Raw genomic sequence first — 21,479 nt, 5'->3', positions numbered from 1 at the left:
CACGCCGCCCCCCGCGCGCATGCGCGGCCCCGCCAGGCCGAGGGCAGCGAGGGGCGTCCCCAAGGGCGAGCTGTGAGGCCACCGGTTCGCGTCCCGCTACCCGTTAAACCTGTCTACTCCCCTCATCCACGCGTGAATGTGGGCGGGTGTGTTCAGCCCTGACAGCCCTGTTAGGGCGAATCGGGGCAACAGAGTCCATGAAGAATAAATCCGCAAACCGAGTGATTAGCTTTGCCTGGGACGAGTTAATTTGTGCCAATTTTCCACATTTGGGAAGATATTTGTAGGGCCTCTGAGTGACAGAGGATGGGTTAGTGCACTCGTCTTCTCCTGCCCAGCTCACAGGCTGGGAAAGTGTGAGGGGAAGTGGAAAAAAATCCCATTAAAAATGTAAATACATTGCAGTAGAAGAAAAGGGATTTGGCAGTAATAATGTTTTGCCTGCACAAATTATGCGTTGTCATGAGCAGAGATCCCGTTCAGCTACAAATATTAGAAATTGCCGTTTGCGACTATAGTAATGATTAGAAATCTTCTTGGTTGTCAGAGGAAGAGTCTCAGGGTTGTTACTGCAGGCTTGGAAGCAGGCCATTCGCTTCCCACTAGTATTCCTACAGTGAAGTAAGACCAGAACTGCACAAGAGGAACTGAATCTGACAAATTCTTAAGAATATTGTGAGATTTTTATCTTTGGAGACCAGAATAACTAAAAAAATATGGCCTCTGCTTGGCATTTTCTACACAACATCCAGAAGGATGAGAATGGCAGGGTTTGGGATGGGAGTAAATCATGTATCCCTCGACAGGGAGAAGTTTCTTCATTGCTGATTGTTAGTGCTCACGTAACAGTAAGCATGAAAGGGCGGAAGAGAACGGTGTCATTTATTAAATGCATCTGATTTTAGAACTTGTTCAACCTAACTGTGATAGTGGATGAAACTTCTAGAGCGTATGGGGAAGCCAGCAAAATTTTCCAAGCAGAGTGCTAGGAAAAAGCACTGACACTTACTTTTTTTTTGAGGGAAAAAGATAAAAAGCGAGAATAATGCAAAAAAAGGGAAGAGCATGATTCCCTAACATGACAGGTGAGATGTCCGTCTCACAGAGTAGTGCACCATTAGTGTGACAAAATGTGTCACTGGCTACCTGGAGCATCGGTGGCTGCTGCCCACATCAGCGAATATGCTGCAGGGGATATAGGGAGCAGGAACCCACTGATGTGATTTGGGAACTTCACCTGGATCAGTTATATCCAGTGGTCTGAAAGTGCTGCAAGGAGCAGCCGCTGTTGCGACAGATTCATGAGCTGAGCTTGGGCCACGGCCGTGCAACGCGCATGACGTGCTCGCCCATGCTGCCTGCAACTTGTAGAGCGCCTGTTCCAGGCCTTTCCAGCCTCTTATTTCTCAACCTCAGTAATCCAGCAGTGCACAACTTCCACCCTAAATATATCCAAAAAATGTCTTATTTGTTGTGTGGGTCTAACTGTACACCAGCCTGTGGGGAAATGCTGTAGGGGAACCTGGAAGCCTCTTGAAAATAAAACACTAGTTTGAATTAAGCTGAAACCTGGCCTCAGTTGTCTTTACATCTTAAAGATGCTTTGCACGCTTATATTAGCTGAGAGTCTTGTTTGCTAGTAGAACGATGCAATATTTTTCGATTCCACTGCAGTGTAGCTGTGTACATGATTACAAATGTACATCTCAATCCTGCTTTCTTCAGTGAGCTCACAAAGGAATGTGGTTTCCTTATATACATAAATGTATATTTTTTTCAACTGTTCAAGACCATTCATACTCTTCAGTTCTTGACGTTATTTATTTTATAGTTTATTGTAGTTATTACTGTCATCTAATATGGTCATTTAGTGAAGCCTGATATCCAGGGATATTCAGATGCCTTTATTTGTGAGATAACTTTGAGAAGGACTTGTCAGGTAATTAACAGAGACAATCTGAGCTGAAATCTTGATAGATGCAAAGCATCTGTTCTTCACTAATTTGTAGTTCTTTCTGAACTCAGTAATCTCATTTAACTTTACAGCCCCAGCTAATTTTCCTAACCTGTATTTCTGCTGATATTTCTGTTTCTAGGACTATCCAGGAAAAAAAATAAGCACAGACCTCATGTCTTTGCTTGTGCTTACACCAATTCATTTTCTGGAGAGTCCTAAGAGTATCTCTCCTTCTGCTTTTCTATATTCACCTCATTCCTCACATCTTCACTTTTTATATACTAAAGTTGAATTGCAAGTAGAGTGTTTGGCTTATGTCATGCACAGCATATTTGGAATATTTATAGTATTAATGTCTAATCACAATATGAGACCATTTCTACTCTTAATTTCTAACTCTTAATTTCTACTCTTAATTTCTAACTAGATTACATTTTACTTTATTTGGGAACTTTTATTGAAATCCAATTTTTGTTATAAAAAATCAATTACTACTTTTACTAGTTCATATATTCATACCCTGCAATCGCCACTATGGGAATTTACAAGCCAGTCATGACTAACGTTGCTTTCCCAGTCTTTTAGGAAAACATCCTACTTACTTATGTAGACCACTTACCAAATATTTCTCAGTTCCAGAGGCAGTTCTGAAAGTCTTGGCAACATCTAAGGTCCTGATTAAATTCTAAGATTCAAGACGAACAAAAGGAGATGCACAAGAAGCTGTGGAAACTAAAAGCTTATGTGCTTGCGAGAGGAGACTGGAAAAATACATGGAAGAGAGAGTTGTTAGAAGTCCTGGAATACACAGGAAATAAATCCTGGTCAGAAGGTGCCTGCTCTTTTCAGGGCCTGGGAGAGCTTTCGAGTATCTTCCCCTTTTTGTCCTCCGTGGGTGTTTGCTGTGTGTCTCTTACTGGACACGCAGGACGGACAGACCCTCTGCAGTGCTACTCGTCACGGCAGTGAGGCACGCGGCCCGTGACTGCAGCCTAAGACCTTTTTGGCTTTTGTCTGAGTAGTTGTGGACATCAGTGAATAATTCAGTAGTAATAAAATAACACGTTGGAGGTGGGTTCAGAAAGATTGTGACAGAGCACTGGAACAGGTTGCCAAGAGAGGTTGTGGAGTCTCCTTCTCTGGAGATCTTCAAAATCCACTTGGATGCAGCCCTTTGTGCTCTAGGTGACCCTGTGTGTGCAGGGGAGTTGGACTAGATGATCCCTAGAGCTCCCTTCCAACCTTAATGATTCTATGATTCTAAGATTGATACTAGCACAAATTAAAATAAAGTGCCCCTTCTTTCTTATTAGACCATGCTGCAGGATTTTTTTTTTCATAGTGGTCATAGTTTCATAGTGGTCGTAGTTTCATAGTGGTCAACATCTTTAGCGGGTTTTATGAGTGTTAATAGAATTGAATTCTCTTGAGGAGAGTTACATCATAACAGAACTGATAAAAGTGGTAACAAAATTTCGCAGGCTAGCCGATGTTTTCTGTTCTTTGAGGAAAATACCATTTTGTCTTTTTTATCTATCTCAAAAGCTTATATTACTCAGTATATCCTGATAAAAATATTTAAATTTATGAAATATCTGAAGTTCAGGTGACTACTGCTTGTATAAACTTTAATCTAAGATGAGTAAATTCTTTGTCTACATAGTTAGCTGAGGGCAGCTTAGGCACTTAATTCTAAAGATGATTATCTGAGAGTAAGGAATTCAGACCAGAAGAAATGACCTTAAGTTGCATGTGTAAAAACTCCTTACAGGGCCCTAAATAGTGAATGTAGAAATTCCTCTTTGTATATGAGTAAACTCCCAGTGGTGAAAGAAAAGTTTTATTTTGCGAAGATTAGCACTTCCTCTGTGATAAGCTTTCTGTTGCAAAGTTTTGTGCTCTTTAAAGATAAAGGGTTGTTGCTTGTGTTGAACTCTGAAGCTGAAAACTTTGAGTGGGAAGTGCCTCTTAAAAATCTGTACTTCGTTACAAAAAGGGGAACACAGAAGAAAGAGCTATTTAAAAGTAATTTGCTTTTTCTAGGGAAAAGTAAAAACTTTTAATGAGGAATGACTGAAATGCCTAAGTTCATGCGTAGTGAAAACTATAAGGCTCCCTGACACCACTAAAGAAAGATCTGCCCAGGATAAATTGCTCAGTTCTTCCCCTACATATATGGTAACATGTCTGTGCCTTGCACTGTCCACATTACCACCATTGTTTCACTCTGTGAAGGTTATTCTCTTTTCCTATGTAGTCTATGTATTGTTTATTGTGATACAATAAGCCTAGAACCTACAGTGATGAATTGATTTGTTGACTGAATGCGCATCTGCTGATGCGTATTTCACTTTTGCTTCTCCCCTGTGCATAAACTATATGTATTTTTTGATTGTTTGCAGTTAAAGAAAGTGTGTCTCAGATTTTCTGAGGCTTGCTGGTGACAATTTTTCTAAAAGGGTAAAATTATTATGCCTTGGAGCAACACCAATAATCACGGTCTAGTCCACTGTTTTGAAACAGCAGAGAAACGCTGAGGTTTTGTGCTTTGTCGATAAAAACAAATGTGGTTTCAACTGAGATGTGGCATAAAATGCTCTATTTGTAAGACTAAAATGTAGCCCAGACACAGATTACATCATTTGCTGTGGTGGCACCATCAGCTCGGTGTCCATATAATTATATGGTAATAGTCTTTATATGTAAAATTCTCTTGGACTGCCAAGACCTAAGGATGTGATCTGGTCATCTTTTCTGCATTAAAAACTATATGGATAAACTAATTGCTTAATAAAGCCTTCTTGATGTATTCTTTCTGGCTTCAAAATCATGTTTCCTTTCCAGGTTCTTATTGGCATTTTTATTTGTTCAAGTATGTGTGTGTGCATATACATTTGTGTGTGTATGTGTGTTTTTCATTTGGCACTGGCAAGCAGGCTGTATGTAAAGGGTGATGCTTGGTGGTTTAGGTGTATTATCCAGCTGAACAGCAAACACAATTTGAGTCAGTGGGAGGCTGCCTGTCCTAAGTGTTTTCCAAAGGCAAGCCTGTGGCAGGCTAAATACTTGGCAGAACTGAAGACAGTCACTGGACAACAGGTTTTAAAGCGATGAAAGAAAAGCTTTTATTTAAACTAGTATGTCATGACCTCGGTGCTAACATCTCCAATACTTTTCAGTCACTTCTAAAGAGATTCCTAGACAAAACTGAAATTACTGGGGAATCTTGGTTCTCACACAGGAACTAAATGCCCCGATTGTTGTCAGTGACAGTGCAGTTCAATGGAGACAGCACACTGTAATTCCTCAAAGCAGTGAGTCAAAACCATTTACTTTAGCGCTCTTTGAAAATATTGTGGTTTTCCTGCTCAGTAAGGAATAGTTTTTGTTTGCATTTGCTGGGAAGATTAAGTGGTTAAAATTAAAAAAAAAAAAAAAGACAAGTATTCTAAGCAACATTTCAACAAACTATTTTTCCCGATGTTTTTTTCGATTCATTCAATTCACGTGCCATTAAATTAACTCATCTATCTAATTTTACCCTGTAAAAGTGATTTAGAAGATACTTCTGATTGTAATTTTACATGAAAAGTTAAGATTATTTTTTCCAGTTTCAGAATGTCAATGTGACACATAATTTGCACATGATGCTTTTAAAATAAATTACTTCAGAAATACAGCTAGGCCTCTTTTCCGTCTGATCTCATATAATATCTTTTTTAAGGCCAAAGAATGAGATCCTGGACTCCCAGGTTTTGTGAGAAGGTGAGCAGAGCCTGTTAGGGAATCACATTTAGAGACAAAATAAGATTTCTATAACAAGTAAATGTAACCCATGGAGCTGCTTGATTTTTCTCTAATCAAAAGAAATCTTCAGATGCAGATGCAGTCTTGACCCGACTGTGAGAGGAGTGTGTGTCCCCGTGGCTGCCTCCACGTCTCATGATAGGGTTATTTGTGCTGCACTCTTCCATGGAAATGAGGGAAGGGAGGGGAGCACTGGAGCTTTCTCACTTCTTCCCTTCGCAAGCAATCAATGACTAATTGATGCAATATGGCTTGGATTGTTATTGGCATCTAAGGGATTGGACATCTAATTCTCTTGGATTGAACATCTAATTCTCTCTAACTTGATGGATGATCTCAGTGCATCTTTTTTTTCTCCGCCTTTTTGTGAAATGTAGGTGCCAATCTGCTGGAGAAATACCACTTTCTCCATTCAGATGAAAAATGTTAGAATGAGTGATTGTGCTCTGTGTAATAGACTTTTTCTTGTTTGTTTTTGACTACATGTTTTTGCTATTTGTATGTGGGGAGACAGTGAAAAACTTAATGGAGGCTTGTTCTCCAGAGAGCTCACAAGAGATTATACACTCACTTTTGCCTAAGTGTAATTTTAATGGTGTGGTAAAATGGTACTGCTTAAATGTACAAAAGCGTAGTGAGTGGATACACAAAAGCAAGACGCCTTTTGCATCAGCATTCTCTGCTGACTGCAGCAAGGTGAAGTCAAGGTGGAGGCATTGCTTAAATGGGATGCGTGAAGCCTAAAGTAGAGCTGATGGACGGAATTTTGCTTTAATTATACCTCGCCTAGTTCCATTGAAGTCAGCGGGGAGATGGATCAAAGCAGGACTTTGCCGCTAAATAAAAGGGTGCTCAGAATTGCTCATGCCATCATTTCTGCAAGCTTGGTTGGAATCCTCAAGAGAAAAAGTTACTGTATCTAATACAAAGATAGCGTTTTTCATGGAAAATGTTGAAAATTGTTTAGAAAAAAAATAAATACAAGAATATTAAACATTCACTAAGCGATTACTAAAATACATACTAAAAGATTTACTAAAATATTTCAAATGGGAATTCTGGGCTGTTGACTTGTTTCACACTTTCAGATGAAAAGGGGCTGTGAATCATCTTGCCGCCATATACTTTTAGACAAAGTGACAGGAGGAGGGAGGGAATGAGACGAGTCATTTTGTTGCTATTGACCTGCTTTCCATGCCTCCTTCACCTTATAGCTAGAAATAAAAAAAAAAAGACACAACATGTTTTAAGAGTTTTATTGCTTTGAAGTGGGATCATGCACAATTGTACACAGTGAGCACAATGCTCATTATGCACAATACGGACGTAAAAGGCATATTCTTCAGGTATGTACCTGTAAGGGACTGAAAATTGTGGGTAATGCCCCAGTCTCCCATATACTGGTAGGTGGCAGCAGATCAGCAAAATGAAACCTGACTATCACAAGTATCTGCTTGCTTTGAATTTGCAGGAACATCTTAGAAGTTCCAATTTCAAGAAAGGCAGGTTTAGAAAAAGAAAAGCTGTGGGTTTATGGGCTAAAATACAAACTATCTACTAATAATCCTTGTCTTTCCTCCACAGCCTACACACTCCTTGCTTCTTCAGCCTCTGTCCTAAAAACTCCTGGGCAAGAGCTTAATCTCCATCTCTGTGTCTTTGGCCATCACACAGTTCCAGTGCTTCCAGCTAGAGTCAACAGACATTTCTGCAGGGAAGGAAGTGTTTCTTCTGTATGCTGCAGTGCATTTTTACCTGATTAAAATGTTTGTGTCAGATTCAGAGGCCAGGAGATGGGACACCTACCTTGAGAACCCAGGACAGCTCTATCTCAGACTTCTGACTGCTGCGCTCAAGTGATAGATACATGCTGAGGTTCATCTTCCATAATTTACCATAGATAATAAAATATTGCAGTCCTCTCAAGGCTGCCGGCATCAAAGAAATAGATGTAAAAATGTTACTATTGTCTCAGACTGAACATCAAGTACGGATGGATATTTATTCTTTTGACTTCTCCCTGAGTCTTAATGGCCAGTCCTTTCCAAGGACTGCTTGTCTTGTGAGAAAACATAGGCTGATGTTTCCCAGCATTTTGATTGTACCTAATTCTGCATACTAATATAAAACCAAGAGCTCTAAAGTCTCTCTTCACTGAGATAGAATAAATAATGGCTAAAGCCATATCAGACAAGAATGAACTAATCATGATAGTAGAAATTAACATTTTCCAAGTAACAGTGCTTTTTCTTGTAATCATGGTTTAAATTAATCAGGATATAGAGAAAAGGTATTTTTTCCTTTTAGTATTTTCCCTTTTTTTAGCCTAGTCCTTTCTTTTCCTAGGTAGCTGTGGCAATGAAGAATGTTGTCTTCCATCATTGCTGCTCATATTACTAGTAGAAAATGGCAAGGACATAGCATATTTTTATTAAAAGTTCTTGCTGATTTCCACTGACTTGTGATTTGACTTCATTATTACAGACTTTATGCCTTTAACTGATTAAGAAGGAAGCTTTTCATTTCTAAAACACTAATTCTTCTGCACTACTCTACCTAAAACTCCCCAACAAAATCAAAATTCATTTATATTCTTTGTCCTAGTTCAACTGATTCGCAGATAGCCCTGCTACAGAACTGGGAGAACTTCTGGACTTCAAGAATAACATCTGGAGAAGTCACCTTTTCCCTGACCATGTCCTCATAAACCAGCTATGTTTTGCAGTGATCAGAAAACACTTGTGTCAGATGACAAAGTTGTCAAAGCCCAATGCACAGTGAAGCACTGATTCCCTCAGATTGACAGAAAAGTAGAATGACTGTGGATTGCAAACCATTCCAAACAAGTTTAAAACTTATTTTGACATACCTTTGCTTTGAGCAGTTGATGCAAAATACTTCAGTAAAGACGTCTAAGTTAACTTCTTAAATGGTTATGAATGATGGAACAGTATTGATGCCATTTTCTGTATTTAATTGCAGTAATAGAAGTACAAGTAGATGTGAGAGAAGTGGGAACAAAATTCACATTCCTTTTTCTTGCTTTTTAAAGTAAAGGGGAGGAGAACCCTGAAAATGTAGCTGTTGAGAGCATTCAAGGGACATGAGTTTCTAAGGACTGGTGGTACCACAGAGTCCCTGCATCCAAGCAAATCTGTTAGACTGCCCCACTATCTTCTACCTATATGAACAGAACTAAGCTCTGTACCCTGCTTTATGCGCCTTGCATGGCATAAGCTCTGGATGTTTTTTCAGTCTTGAATGCTGAATGTCTGCTAAAATCAATGTGATTTAAAAGCTAGCACAAAAATCTGTTTGGCAAGAACTGGATTTTTTTTTTTGGTCATTTAATAGAAATATCCTTATGTTCTTGCTTGTTTCAGCCAAAATTCTGAGTAGTTTTGAGATGCAGTTTCATGATCTATTGCTGATGAAAAGAGTCTGAAGAGACGTAATGATCACAAATAAGATGTATACACACTCTCTAAACTAAAATCCTGTACAGCATAACAGAACTTTCTTTACAAACCTGCAATAAAATAACTCAAGTGAGGAAGGGAGTGGAGAGAGAGATACGTGAACTTTCAGAACTCAATAAAAACTGGTAATATTGGAAGTTTGTGAAAGCAACTGTTCCTGAGAAAGAGAGAGCTACATTATACCTTGACTCATCCTGCTGCAGTTCCATTACCTTTAGTAGTAGAGCACAGCATGCAAATCAGAACAGTATTTTATCTTAAACATAGCACAGGAGGGAAGGACAAATTTGCATTATGCCAAATTCCTCACTTTGCCTGGAGGACAAATTCAAATAACTTATTAGACAAGTAATCCAAACCTCTGGAGAAGGTGAAAATATTTCTAGATCCTCATGGGATCTAGAAACACCTAGACCTATACATCTTGAGATGCATCCATTATAGATTACTCCTCTGATGTTAACACAGTCTGTGTAAATGGTTAGGGGAACCCTCCCCCAGCTGTTTCCTTTATTTTGGAATTCTCTCCCTGTCTCAAAATAGTGAAGAGAGAGTCTTCTGACTTAATATTTCAAAGATCCTTCCTTCCTACCTTCTTGCCCTTTTTTCCTCCTTCTTCCTCTCTCTCTGTCTTTTCCCTTTCTCTTTTGTTTTCTTTTACAATTCTAAGTTTACATGCAATTAAAACTTTGTTCTCAGAGTTCTATTTTATTGAAATACTTCTCTGGGTAATTGTGTTGCAATTTGAGAAGGTTATTTGCATTAATATATGAGCAAGCTAGGAAAATGTAAATAGTATATTAAATGATCATGGATTTTGAATAATTTATATATATATATATATATTTGGTTCTTTTGCTTATGGGCAGACAAAAGAATCTTAAATTATGGATGCTAAAAATATTCAATGTATTCATCCAGGCTTATTTTCCATTCTCCAAAACCAGCTCCCCACAGACACATTTGTATAAACAGAAGCATACTAATTAAAATTGCCAGGGAGACACGATCTATTTAAGGTCTCAAAGCACAGTTTTACTTTTAGGCTTCATATTGTGATAATGCAAAGAAGCAAAGTTTCTCTTCAAGGTGTAAATCTAATGAAGTGAATGTTTCAGTTAAGTATGTGGCATTTGGCTACATGCTGTTCTTATCTCTGCTAACATGCACCTGATTTCCTTTTCTATCCTTCCTTTGTTCATTGTTAAATCTCCAGTCACCTTTCATGTTTTTTAAAGAACTGCAAAACTCATTAAAACTTTGCCATTGTTTATCTCCTTCTACTCTCCGATTTAACCCTCTCTTTATGTTCCTTCAGTTTGACATAAAGCAGCAAATATGAAGCAGTTTAGATATGCTATTACTTATAGCAATATTTACATGCCTATTTATTATAAGTCCTTTTGTTGCCAACACATTTACTTAGATCTGATGTACATTTTTTCATTGTAATTTTCTGGAAAATAATTATATAATTCCATTTCTTCTGGTGCATAGTGGCGAGCACATTTTTCCAGGATGACAATTCCTATATGGTTTTTTTCCCTTAAGCGTTCTCTAAGACATGTTGAATCAAACTCTATCTTTAGTGATGCTTGCATAGCTCAAAAGCTAAGTATATTTGAACCTAATTTCTTAGGTCTTTAGAGGAAAAAAAATTCTCTAGTATTTATATAAGGGGACATATTCACTCCTTTAGTCTGAATATAGGTTTGTTACTGAGGACAGTGTTCCCAGGTTCCCTGTAACGTGTAACACGTTCCTGTAGTCCACGTAGACATGTACTAACCCAGTCCTAGTGCACACAGATAAGTACTAAACCAGCACTCAGCATCAACAGCTTCGGTGGGTGGTCAGTTGGCTGCAGGGACAGGAAGAAGCAAGAGGGAAGAGTGAATAACTAACATATACCTATCCAAAACAAATACATTGCTTAAAGGTTATGAACACGAACAAGCTGGCTTTGGGAAATGTGCAGGTTCAGAGCTTGTGCCTGCAGCACAGGAACGTGCTTTTCACTTGGAATATTATTGCAGTAACATCTTTTAACAGGAATAAATTACTTTCTGACAGTCTGGAAACTCCTGGTTTTGCTCAATGTGCATGTGAAACAGATGGTACCACAATGCCTACTTCGCTCCACTTTTGATTTAGATGTATATTGGACATACATTTTAGGTTTTAGGATGTATATTTTTATTTTTGGTAAAACTGAGATGATCTCGGTCCAATTTATCTTACAAAATACAGTTTAAAAACATTTTGCTGAAAGAATTTATTAATAGTCTGTATCTCTCTGTACTCCCAATTGAAGAGCAGGGCAAACCTGGTGGTGACACTTCCGATTATTAGGCCATAGCCACAAATTTTGCATCCCATGGTTTCATGGTACTCTGACTTTGGCAGTGAAGTAGGCTTAAGGGATTTAAGGAGTTTCTGCCAGTTCAGATTGCTTGTTCCTGCTTTGGCACCACTGCTTTATCTGTGATCATATAATGGTTACTGGGGCTTTGCTATATGCCAAATCACTGGATTGCGTAGCATTAAAATATCTTCTCTGTCTGCAGAAAAGAGGCCTATAATATTTTATTGATTTGGATTACAGTATGGACCTACAACAGGCAGAATTTCATCACACTGTGCTGCAGGCACAGGGGTAGGGAGATATGGTCAAGAGGTGGGAGAAGGGCAAAGGCTTCTTTAGGCTGTTAAAAGTTCAGTGTAGTGCCTGCATCACAATTTAACGCAGGGATTTAGGTGCTAATGATGTAATTAATACTAGTCCACATCAGAGCTTGTAGGGCCAGACAAAAACTATCTCCCTCCAGACCTATTCTAACTTTCATAGAGGAGGAGTTGTGCTGGGTGCCATACAACCTCTTACTGCCCCACTCCTGTGTCCATTGGACTCCGGTGATAACCACTGATTGCAGCTTTTATTTTGACCCTGAATGAAAAATGTGTTTCCAACACCCGAAAAAGGAACATTTTGAAACTTAATATTTGGGTTCGTACTTTCACATGCTGCTAGCAGTGCGTACTATGCATGTTGGGTTGAAAGAGTCTATGATATTTCTAAAAGAAGGCAAAGCAAACATCTCCTGGATTTTTATCTCCTTTATTCTGCCTTGTCAGAATGGAAAGGAATTAACAAAGCACAAAGTAGCAATTGCCTGATATTCCTGATAAACGAAGAGGTTGTCTTCATGAACTGCTTGGAAGTATTCTGTTTTCCTATAGATTTATCCAGAAATTGATTGTCTTTGATGCCTAAGGAGATGTGAGCTCTGATTTGAAACTTCTTCTCTGGCCGAAGCCGTGTGGATTTTCTGGTAGCTAATAAGGACTGATACGCTGCGTTCCGATCAATAGGTATAAGTACCTGAGGGGGTTAATGTAGGGTGGAGGGGACCAAACTCTTCTCTGGTGGCCAGTGACAGGACAAGGGGCAATGGCTGCAAGTTGAAACACAGGCAGTTCCATCTCCATGTGAGGAGGAACTTTTTCACTGTGAGGGTGACAGAGCCCTGGCACAGGCTGCCCAGGGAGGTTGTGGAGTCTCCTTCTCTGGAGATCTTCCAAACTCGCCTGGATGTCACCCTGTGCCCCGTGCTCTGGGTGTCCCTGCTGGAGCAGGGGGGTTGGACAAGATGATCTCTAGAGGTCCCTCCAACCTCAACCATTCTGTGGATCTGTGATTCTGCGATAATGCTTCTTTTGGGGTCCCTTTATCCTTTCCTTTGCCATCTATTTTAGAGAACTTGTAGGGACTCTCTGTCTTTGAGACTTCGTTATCTCTGGTTGAAATGAGCCTATAGGTTCAGAAATTATTATGGATGCATTTGGAGAGGCACTTCCCGTTGCCTACTGCTGAAATCCAGCAATAAATATCTGTGAGGTTCTGAGACATTTTTCATTCCCGATAATGGTTCCTGTGCTGCCCTGTCCCTTAGAGGAGGTGCACTTCACCATCCCATGTCCCCACCTGTAACCCCATGGGGTCCCTCACATCACCAGATTATCCCATTTATGGGTGGGGTTCCCTAACTAGGACCTCAGAAGCCAAAGCTTGAGCTGGCTGGACATTTTTTTTTACTTTGCAACCTGTTTTTTCCACACGTAAAACTTTGCAAATAAGGAATTCTGCAAGGATGGCTCCAGCTTTGGCTAGGCAAATTAAGAGCAGAAGTGACACCCGCAGACTATTGAAGCTCACGCCAAAAGCCCCCGGGGGTCGGTGGACTGCAGTGCAGGTGCTACCTCCCCTTGGGTCAGCAGATGGCAGCATCTGATCTCCATCTGAGCCGCAGAAAAGTTGTGCGGCAAACGCCAACTCCTGCTCGAATAGATGCTCCTACTTTGCAGACCATACACAGACGGGGAGCTAGGTAAGTTCTCATTCCACATATCTCTTAACATTTAAGTGCTTACTCAGTCATCAATATACTTTTGAAAGCACGACTTAAAGAGCTTGGTGTTGGATGATAGCTATTCCTTCCCGCAGCTTTAAATTACATTCTGAAGCTCCTATGAAGCAAAACCAAATATATATAAATTCATTGGTGTATATCTTATTTTGTACTGTAAACCTTAATTAATATGCCAGCACTCAGACCTCATAAACTTGCATGTTCTCCATTCAGACTTAATGTGTCTTATTAATATTTCAAACAAATCTTGTAAACAGATGTTATGAACCATAGATATTATGAGTCTCAAGAAAAAAATACTGGTATTTCCCTGCCTGTCGTTAAGTGTTTGCCTGGCCTATTAGGTCCAAGCAATCTAATGTCCTTTCCTTGTGTAACAATTGGCCAATAATGTACCCAAGGTCGGCGAGTCCTTGAGTGCTCTGCTGTGTAAGTGCCAGTCTTGCAGAGCAGATCTACGTGAGGCTATTTCGCTAGTGACATCCCCTATTGCTGCCCCATTCTGAGAGCTCTTTTGCATACCAAATTGTATAGCAGTGCATGGTTTAATGTGAAAATGAATGAATACTGATTTGTTTGCCTAGGCTCAGTGGGAAGGTTGAATTTCTCTTTGAAATCGTGAGAGAAATATATGTCTTTTCACAACAGGTATTTTGATTTGAGCCCAGCATTCTGATGGACATGGCAAACTAAGATACCTAGTTGCTTGCTTTCCTATTAGCAGTGACAATAAAAGAAGAAATGCTGTTTATTGTCCCAACTGCCATTTGCTCTGAAGCATTAATACCTAGAATCTAATATTTAAATACAGTCAGTATTCTGAAAGCTTTAGGAAATTTGATGAGGATAATTAGGAAATTAAGTTAGGTTACATCTAAGCTAAACAATTCCGCTAAGGGCACGCAGTCTAGCAGAGCAAATGAACCCACACAGGTTCATTACGTCTGTTGTTTGTAAAGAGAATATGAAATATTATTTTTGCTCTGTTAAAAGTGATGGCCTTCTGGAGGTTGTGTACTTAGAGGAACAGCTAAAGAAAAGTGCAAGTCTCTTCACTTTCAAATGTAATTTCAGTCCTAATTTCAGTCCTTTGCTATTTTTATGAACACCATCTACTTTGTTTATGACCTGCCTCCTCTCTCTACCTACCCGTGGATGTATTTATGCACTGCTCATTAGGATATCTGAGTGCCTTATCCACTGGCAGCCTCTGTAATCTGAGTTTGCTGCAGGCAGGAAGCCTGAGGTTTCCACGCCGAGGCTGAGTCACCCGGGTTTAGACTGAAATAACCGAGTGTCATTAACGACGGGCTTGCTGGAAGCCTGCAGATGCACGGGGCACGGCATTACCCTTGAGTCCTCTGAACCGTGCTGGGAGCTGCCTCGCAATTTCCATATTGTCCCTTAGGTAATTGTTCCAGGTGCTCGGATACCATGGTGACGACTTCTGTGAAGACAGATAAGTAGGGATGGTTACGGACGCAAAAGGAGTGGAATATTCAGGCCTTAGAAATACCGCTTTTCTGAGGCAGCACTTGGCCAACAAATGTTTAAAAAAAGCCTTTTGGTGAGGAAGGTTGTGCAGTCTCGGTCCAGTTTGGCCAGAGAGGTTGTGCAGGATCCATCACTGGAGGTTTTCAAGACCCAACTGAATGAAGCCCCCAACAACCTGGTCCGGTCTCACAGCTGGCCCTGCTTTGAACGTGAGGTTGCACTAGAGAGGTTGCGAGGTCCATTCCAGCCCAAACAGTTCTGTGATTCTTGTATGTGCCCTGCCATGACACATTGAGGCTTTGACCTGGACAGAGTGCTGTTATGCCTCAGTCCTGGCCCTAAGAACAACACTTTCACATGTGCTGTCCATTTTCAAGGTGTGTTTCAAAAAACAATTGACCTTTCATAGCTCTGAGAACTATTATCTCATATTGCAGTTGGAGAAACTGTGGAGAAGGTGACTCTTGTTGAAGGGCCCCAGGAGAAGCAAATGCTGACATCAGAATTTGGTAATGGAGCTGGGAAGACACCCTTCTCACCCCAGCTTTTTTCTCCTGTTTTGGACTAGAGTGAAAGCAATATATTTCAAAGGAAAGGTAAACAAAGACATTTCTCCTGAGTGAAAATAACCAATAACCAATTGGCAGGACACTCACGGGACATACGAGAGATCAAGTCAACGAGAGATCAAGTCAGTATCCTTGGTCCAATGAGGCACATCACAGACCTCTTGACTTTTGGTTGTTCTTATACTATCCAGTCTATGTCTTTTTTTTTTTTTTTAACTGGAGATCAGAAGTTTCTGTAGGGAAGGAAAAACACATTTTCTTTTTCTCTCTGAAAACAATATAGCTCTATTTTAAAAAAATCCCTTATAATTAGTTTTTTTTTTTTTTTTTTTTTTTTTTTTTTTTTTTTTGAAAATGCCTGTTACTGCATTCCATACCACTTTTACTTGGGAGAAGCAAGATCTTAATTACAAGTGGAGAGAATTAGACAGCATAGCCTCTTGCTCTGAGTACAGCATTTCTTGAACTCGGTGTCAGATATAGGTGAATATCACAGTTTACTCAAACTAGTAACTCTGGTTATCAGTAAATGAAATCCAGACACCAGAGAGTCAGAAGGTTTGGCATTCAGTTGAATTAATATCCACTGAACTCAAGTTTTGCTCTATTTCTGGTTCGCCTACAGACATTAATGCTGTAATCACTTCCTCTAAGAGTAAAAGACAAAACATCTCTCTTTTTTAAGCAATTTGTCTCTAATGCAAAACAGAAAACCCCTCAAACAACTGCTCTTGTCTTTTCTATGTTTCTTTTTAATTTCCTTTGACTGTGCTCTTTGGTGTATGAATATTTCCTTCAAAAATAAATAAAATCACATCTAGTCATCTTTTTTTTTTTATCTTCCCCTCCCAAAACTTGTTCATGCAGTTACACTGTGTAGGTAGTAGATCACATTCAAAATCTAACTGCAGATTTTGTTTTCTGAGGCAGTGCCAGGTTCCACAAAGGTGTTTCAGGTGAGTTTGAACTAAATGTGCACTAAATGATCACAGATTTTTCTCTCATATTTGGACCTAGAAAAGGCAAAATGAAGTAAATAAGAAAAGGATCACTAGGAATAGATTCTACTTGGCTAATCCTTAGTACTAAAGGAGAAAATATTGGCTTCCTGAAGGAACTTTTATGAAAGAAAACGTAGTATGAGCCATCAGTACTGGTAAAGGAACTATCAGAAAAGAGAATCAAATTTTAGCCATGGGACTTATCCTGTTTCACTCTCATTAATGTTTTCATTCCAACACAAAGGAACATGCTGACTGTCTAGAGATTGGAGCCTCTGTTATGCAGAAGGACTGGGGTATTATATAGAAAGCGAGGGCTGAAATAAGAAATGAGATGAAATTCAGTAGTCCAAAATCGATGTGATAATAGTATATAGTTCTTCTGTATCTAATGTTCATCATTCAAAATGCCTGAGGAAAAAGATCTAAGCATACTACTTGGGTATCTCTGCTTCTAATCTGCTGAATTTGTGAAAAAAGTGAAATCTGCAATGTATCAAAAGGGGTGTTTGCAGTGGAGATGGGGAATCTTCTGGAAGAACTGAATACTGGAGGAGAATATGATAATTCTCTATAACTATGTAGTAATACAGGTTGCCCAGAGAGGTTGTGGAGTCTCCTTTTCTTGAGACTGGACAGGACTCTGGACTGGATTGTGTCCTGCCTGGACACCATCCTGTGTGATGTGCCTTAGGTGACCCTGCTTGTGCAGGGGCATTGGACCAGATGATCTCCAAAGGTCCCTTCCAACCTTAATCATTCTGTGATTCATTCTACGATTCTGTGATTTTGGGTGACCTTTTCACAGTAGATACATGGCTGTTGCAGAAGCAGGTAATGAAACACTAATAATTTTGCAAAAGCTAGAAAATATTCCATAAATGTGGCCAGAGGCAACAATGTGAAATCTGAAAAAATAGGTTTTCTACTTCTAACATAGTTCAGAAAATAAAGCTGAATGCAAAGACGAATCAAATTGTGCTAGATGATGATTATAATTTAAAGAGTACTGGTGTTGTTGGAGGTTTTGTTTTGTACTTTGCTTGGGACACAGTATTTTCATTAAATGGATGAATAATAAACGGATTAACCTGTCAGGAAGGCATACTATGCTCAAATTCTACTGCTATTTTTGAGGAAGGTAACAAATGTGTGAATGGTGATTAGCTTGTTTTCCTTTTAACTCCTTCCTTTCCCTCTAAAAAATCTTGTGGAACTGCAAGCAGAAAAGATAGGTGATTGCAGAGCATGGGAGTAGCTATGATGTATATGTTGTTTTTTAATGGAAGCACTTGATTGTAAGTAGGAGGCGACATGCCCAGTAACCTATAATTCCAGTAACACAGGAACAGGAACATGCAGTGCTACCGTGCATCTGATCGTATACTCACTCATCGCTTTGACAGGGCTTGCTGATGCTATAGCCAATGGCTAGTATAGTCCAAAACTTACCGAGCTAGGGTATTTCTATTTTAATGGCCAGCACTATGCAGCAGAATCATCAACAAATCTGCATTTTCCATATGTTTGAGCCCAGTGAACCAGAAATCAGTACTCGACATTAAGTATGATGTAAAGTACATTTTTAGTTTCCCTATTTAAAGTAGAATGATCATTGCAGTTTAAAGAAGTGATGCCTCCAGCCTATTCTTTGTTTAAATGGGAAAGGAATACCTTCTTAGGCATTAAGGAAAAGAAATACATCTGCTGCTCTGTACTCCTACAGCAAGAAGTTTTAAAGAGCTGTCTGCCACCAGTGAAATTCCATTAAGGGCATTGTAAGTAAGTGTGAAGGTTTTATGGGTTTAGGCTTCTCCTGTAGAATTTGGAGGTCTGCTCTAAAATTTGGTGGAATGATACACAAGTCCTTGGGGAATGGATTTTTTTTTTTTTCTGTAAATTCCACAAATTATCATAGTAGAAGTGTAGTGTTTCCATGCAGTGAAAGGAAACTCTGATAGCGTGGTTGTAATCATTCAGGTCACAAGCATGAAAATACTGACACTTCTACTTTTATTTTAGAATGAGTTATATATAGTGGTAATTGGTCCTTTAAAAAACTTCCCCTGAAGTGTTCCTCTCCTAGGAACATTTTGGGTTGAATTGGTTATAAAGTGCTAGCAGTCTTACAAAGGGAAACTTGCAGCTTCCACTGTATCCTTCACAATCTAGTTTTTTTTTCTAGTTTTTTTTTTTTTTCATGTTATACTGAAGGCTCATAGGGCTTATAGCCTCCTAATTCAAAGTTCTAAATTGCTATGTAAGAATATTGAAAACAAACCGAACCACATTCAGTCCCTCAGTGAATGTTCTTGGCCATAATTTAAGTGCCTTGAATTTTCTTGGCAAAGCGCAGCTAGGGTAAGTCTACATGGATGAATTCAATAAATCCAAGCCCCTCTGCCCTCACAAGTGGGCCATAAGGCAGTGTTAGCAGCTTGGGCATTGATTGCACTGTTTTTAGATTTGTCAGGATGCTTTCTGGATGAGAGCTGGTTTACACTCACCCAATTCAAAGGGCAGGTGGAGAGTATCAGAGATCCCAAGGTAAACATGGTGCTTAGTTTAGGCTATATTTGCACCATTTTTTAAGTCCTTGTTTGGACCCTGGGCTTTGATCCAGGCAGCCTCGCTAGGCAGGGACCTTGTCTTTAAAAGTACAGCAGTATGCAGGTCTTCAGGCTTGCAGGTTTTTAATGCTTTGATTATTTTATAAAAATAATGCCTAGTCACTGCAGTGATGAATTCTTTTAGAAATGCACATCATTAAATCTGAAAAATTAGGAAAAAATACAAGAGATATTAATAGCCTATATGCAGTACAAGGGTGTTTTATGGATGTTTTGGGATTACAGATGGTCTGTTTTTGCATGGTGGCAGCTTATGGTCTACTTCATTTTTAGGACATACCTGGAGATAATCATGACCCTGTTAGTGTGCCAGGGCAGGGAAGTAGAATTGAACTGGGTATAGGCAAGTATACAAGAGAACAGAAACTCATCAAAGGCAGTGAAGTCCTAATGGACAGGAATTAAAGAAGGCAGGAAAAAATAGCAGGTATAAAAGAAAAGGATTAGAGAAAAGGATTGTGGATCTCTGCTTTTATACTAAGGTGAGGCTTTTACCAGCCCTATTTGTAGCAAAGAATGAGGAGAATTTGCTTTTGCCATCTCATTATCATGGTAAGAGTAGAGAAAGAAAAGTTTATTTTTCTTTTGGAAGTTTTCTCTTCACAGCTGAAAATCCATTTAGCGGCTCCCTGCTTTGTTTCCTCGCCCTGTGATTCTGCTGCTCCAGATTGCATCCTAGCTGTCTGGCTAAAACTAGAATTAACCACAAATAATGTTAGAGAGAATGGAGTTTTGCTGTGTAGTTCACTTACACAGGCAGTGCCAGATGGCTTTTACAGTCCAGTTTGGCCCATGAGCGTTTGCTCGTGTGAGTGCATGTGTGTGTTTAAAAAAAAACAAAACCAAAATCTAGTAGCTGCTGGTAACCGGACCATCTGGTAGCTGTTCTATCCAGTATAATGTCATTTACTTTTTTTTGCTTTTCAAGCAGGTCTGTTTTTAAATGGCTTATTTTAATCACCAGAAACCACATATGTGCCAGTCAGTCGTCTAGTAGTTCCCAGCACTCGTCCCTCTATGCAGCCTCCTTCTGTCAGCTGGGGTTTTCCCCAAGATGCCACTCACACTGATATCAACTTTGTCTTTTCCCCTAGGCATCTTCCAGCTTTGCATATGTGGTGCATTCTTTCCATCAGAAAGCAGTTTCTGTCTCTGCCATCTCCTTTTTGAAAGGAAAATGTCTATGCCTTCCTAAACACAAATATCCTTTAGCAGCGATTGTTTGGTCTCATTCTTTCTTAGGATGAGATTTCATCTCATCTACTGCAGTGAATGCTTTAAAAATTTAAACAGTGCAACATGAGTTTCCCATAGCTTTCCCTCAGTGCAACTGAAGCGGTTACAGACTGTGCAAGTCTCCAAAGCAGGTGCACAGAAAATCATGCCTAACTGCTTCTCTTGCTGGGGAAAAACATTTCAGTAAGTAGATGAGGAGGAAGGCATAAATGGATGTTGACTAGAGAGTTTCTCTCATATCACCCTTGAGCAAGCTCAAATTTGAGCACCTGAGGCTTTAGTAAGTCCTGTTATTAACTGTTTGTGCCCTTTTCTAATAGATTTAACAGGATTCTGGGTCTTGCAGAGAATGCCTGCGCTCAGTATACTTTCCCGTCTGATCAGATTATTTTTTCTGTCATCTTCACATCTCACTTAGTGTCCATGAGACTTTGCTAAGGTGTACCTGCCTTTGATGGAAGAAAGCTTCCAAAATGAGAGTTCTACTGTGAACATTTCTTTCTGGCTTTCCCAGATACAGGTAAGGAAGGAGACTCTCCAATTCCTTGGCATCTGACATACCTGCTGTATGTCTTCAGATGCCTTGTTCTTATTTCTGAAAAAGACAGCAGTTCAGATTCTACTTATCCTTAAAAAAATAAATCTGTTGTAGAAATTTTGTTAACATGGCTTAGGATAATATATATTTCCTTCTTCCTTTCCATCTACTTGTAATTTCTATTAACAAAACACGGTGCGAGGCTGGTGAAGAGGGCTGTGCTCTCACCCTGCAGCACCCCTGCAGTCGCAGCTCCGGGCTGGGCGATGCAGGGGTTGTGCTGCGCAGCGTAGCTCCTAAGATCTGCTCTCTTGATCTAACAGCTCTGCATTACCAGC

The sequence above is a fragment of the Nothoprocta perdicaria genome, unplaced genomic scaffold (assembly GCF_003342845.1).
Source record: "Nothoprocta perdicaria isolate Ctin4 unplaced genomic scaffold, notPer1 scaffold_88, whole genome shotgun sequence".
Lineage (NCBI taxonomy): Eukaryota > Metazoa > Chordata > Aves > Tinamiformes > Tinamidae > Nothoprocta > Nothoprocta perdicaria.
Note: the sequence above shows the minus strand (reverse complement) of the source record.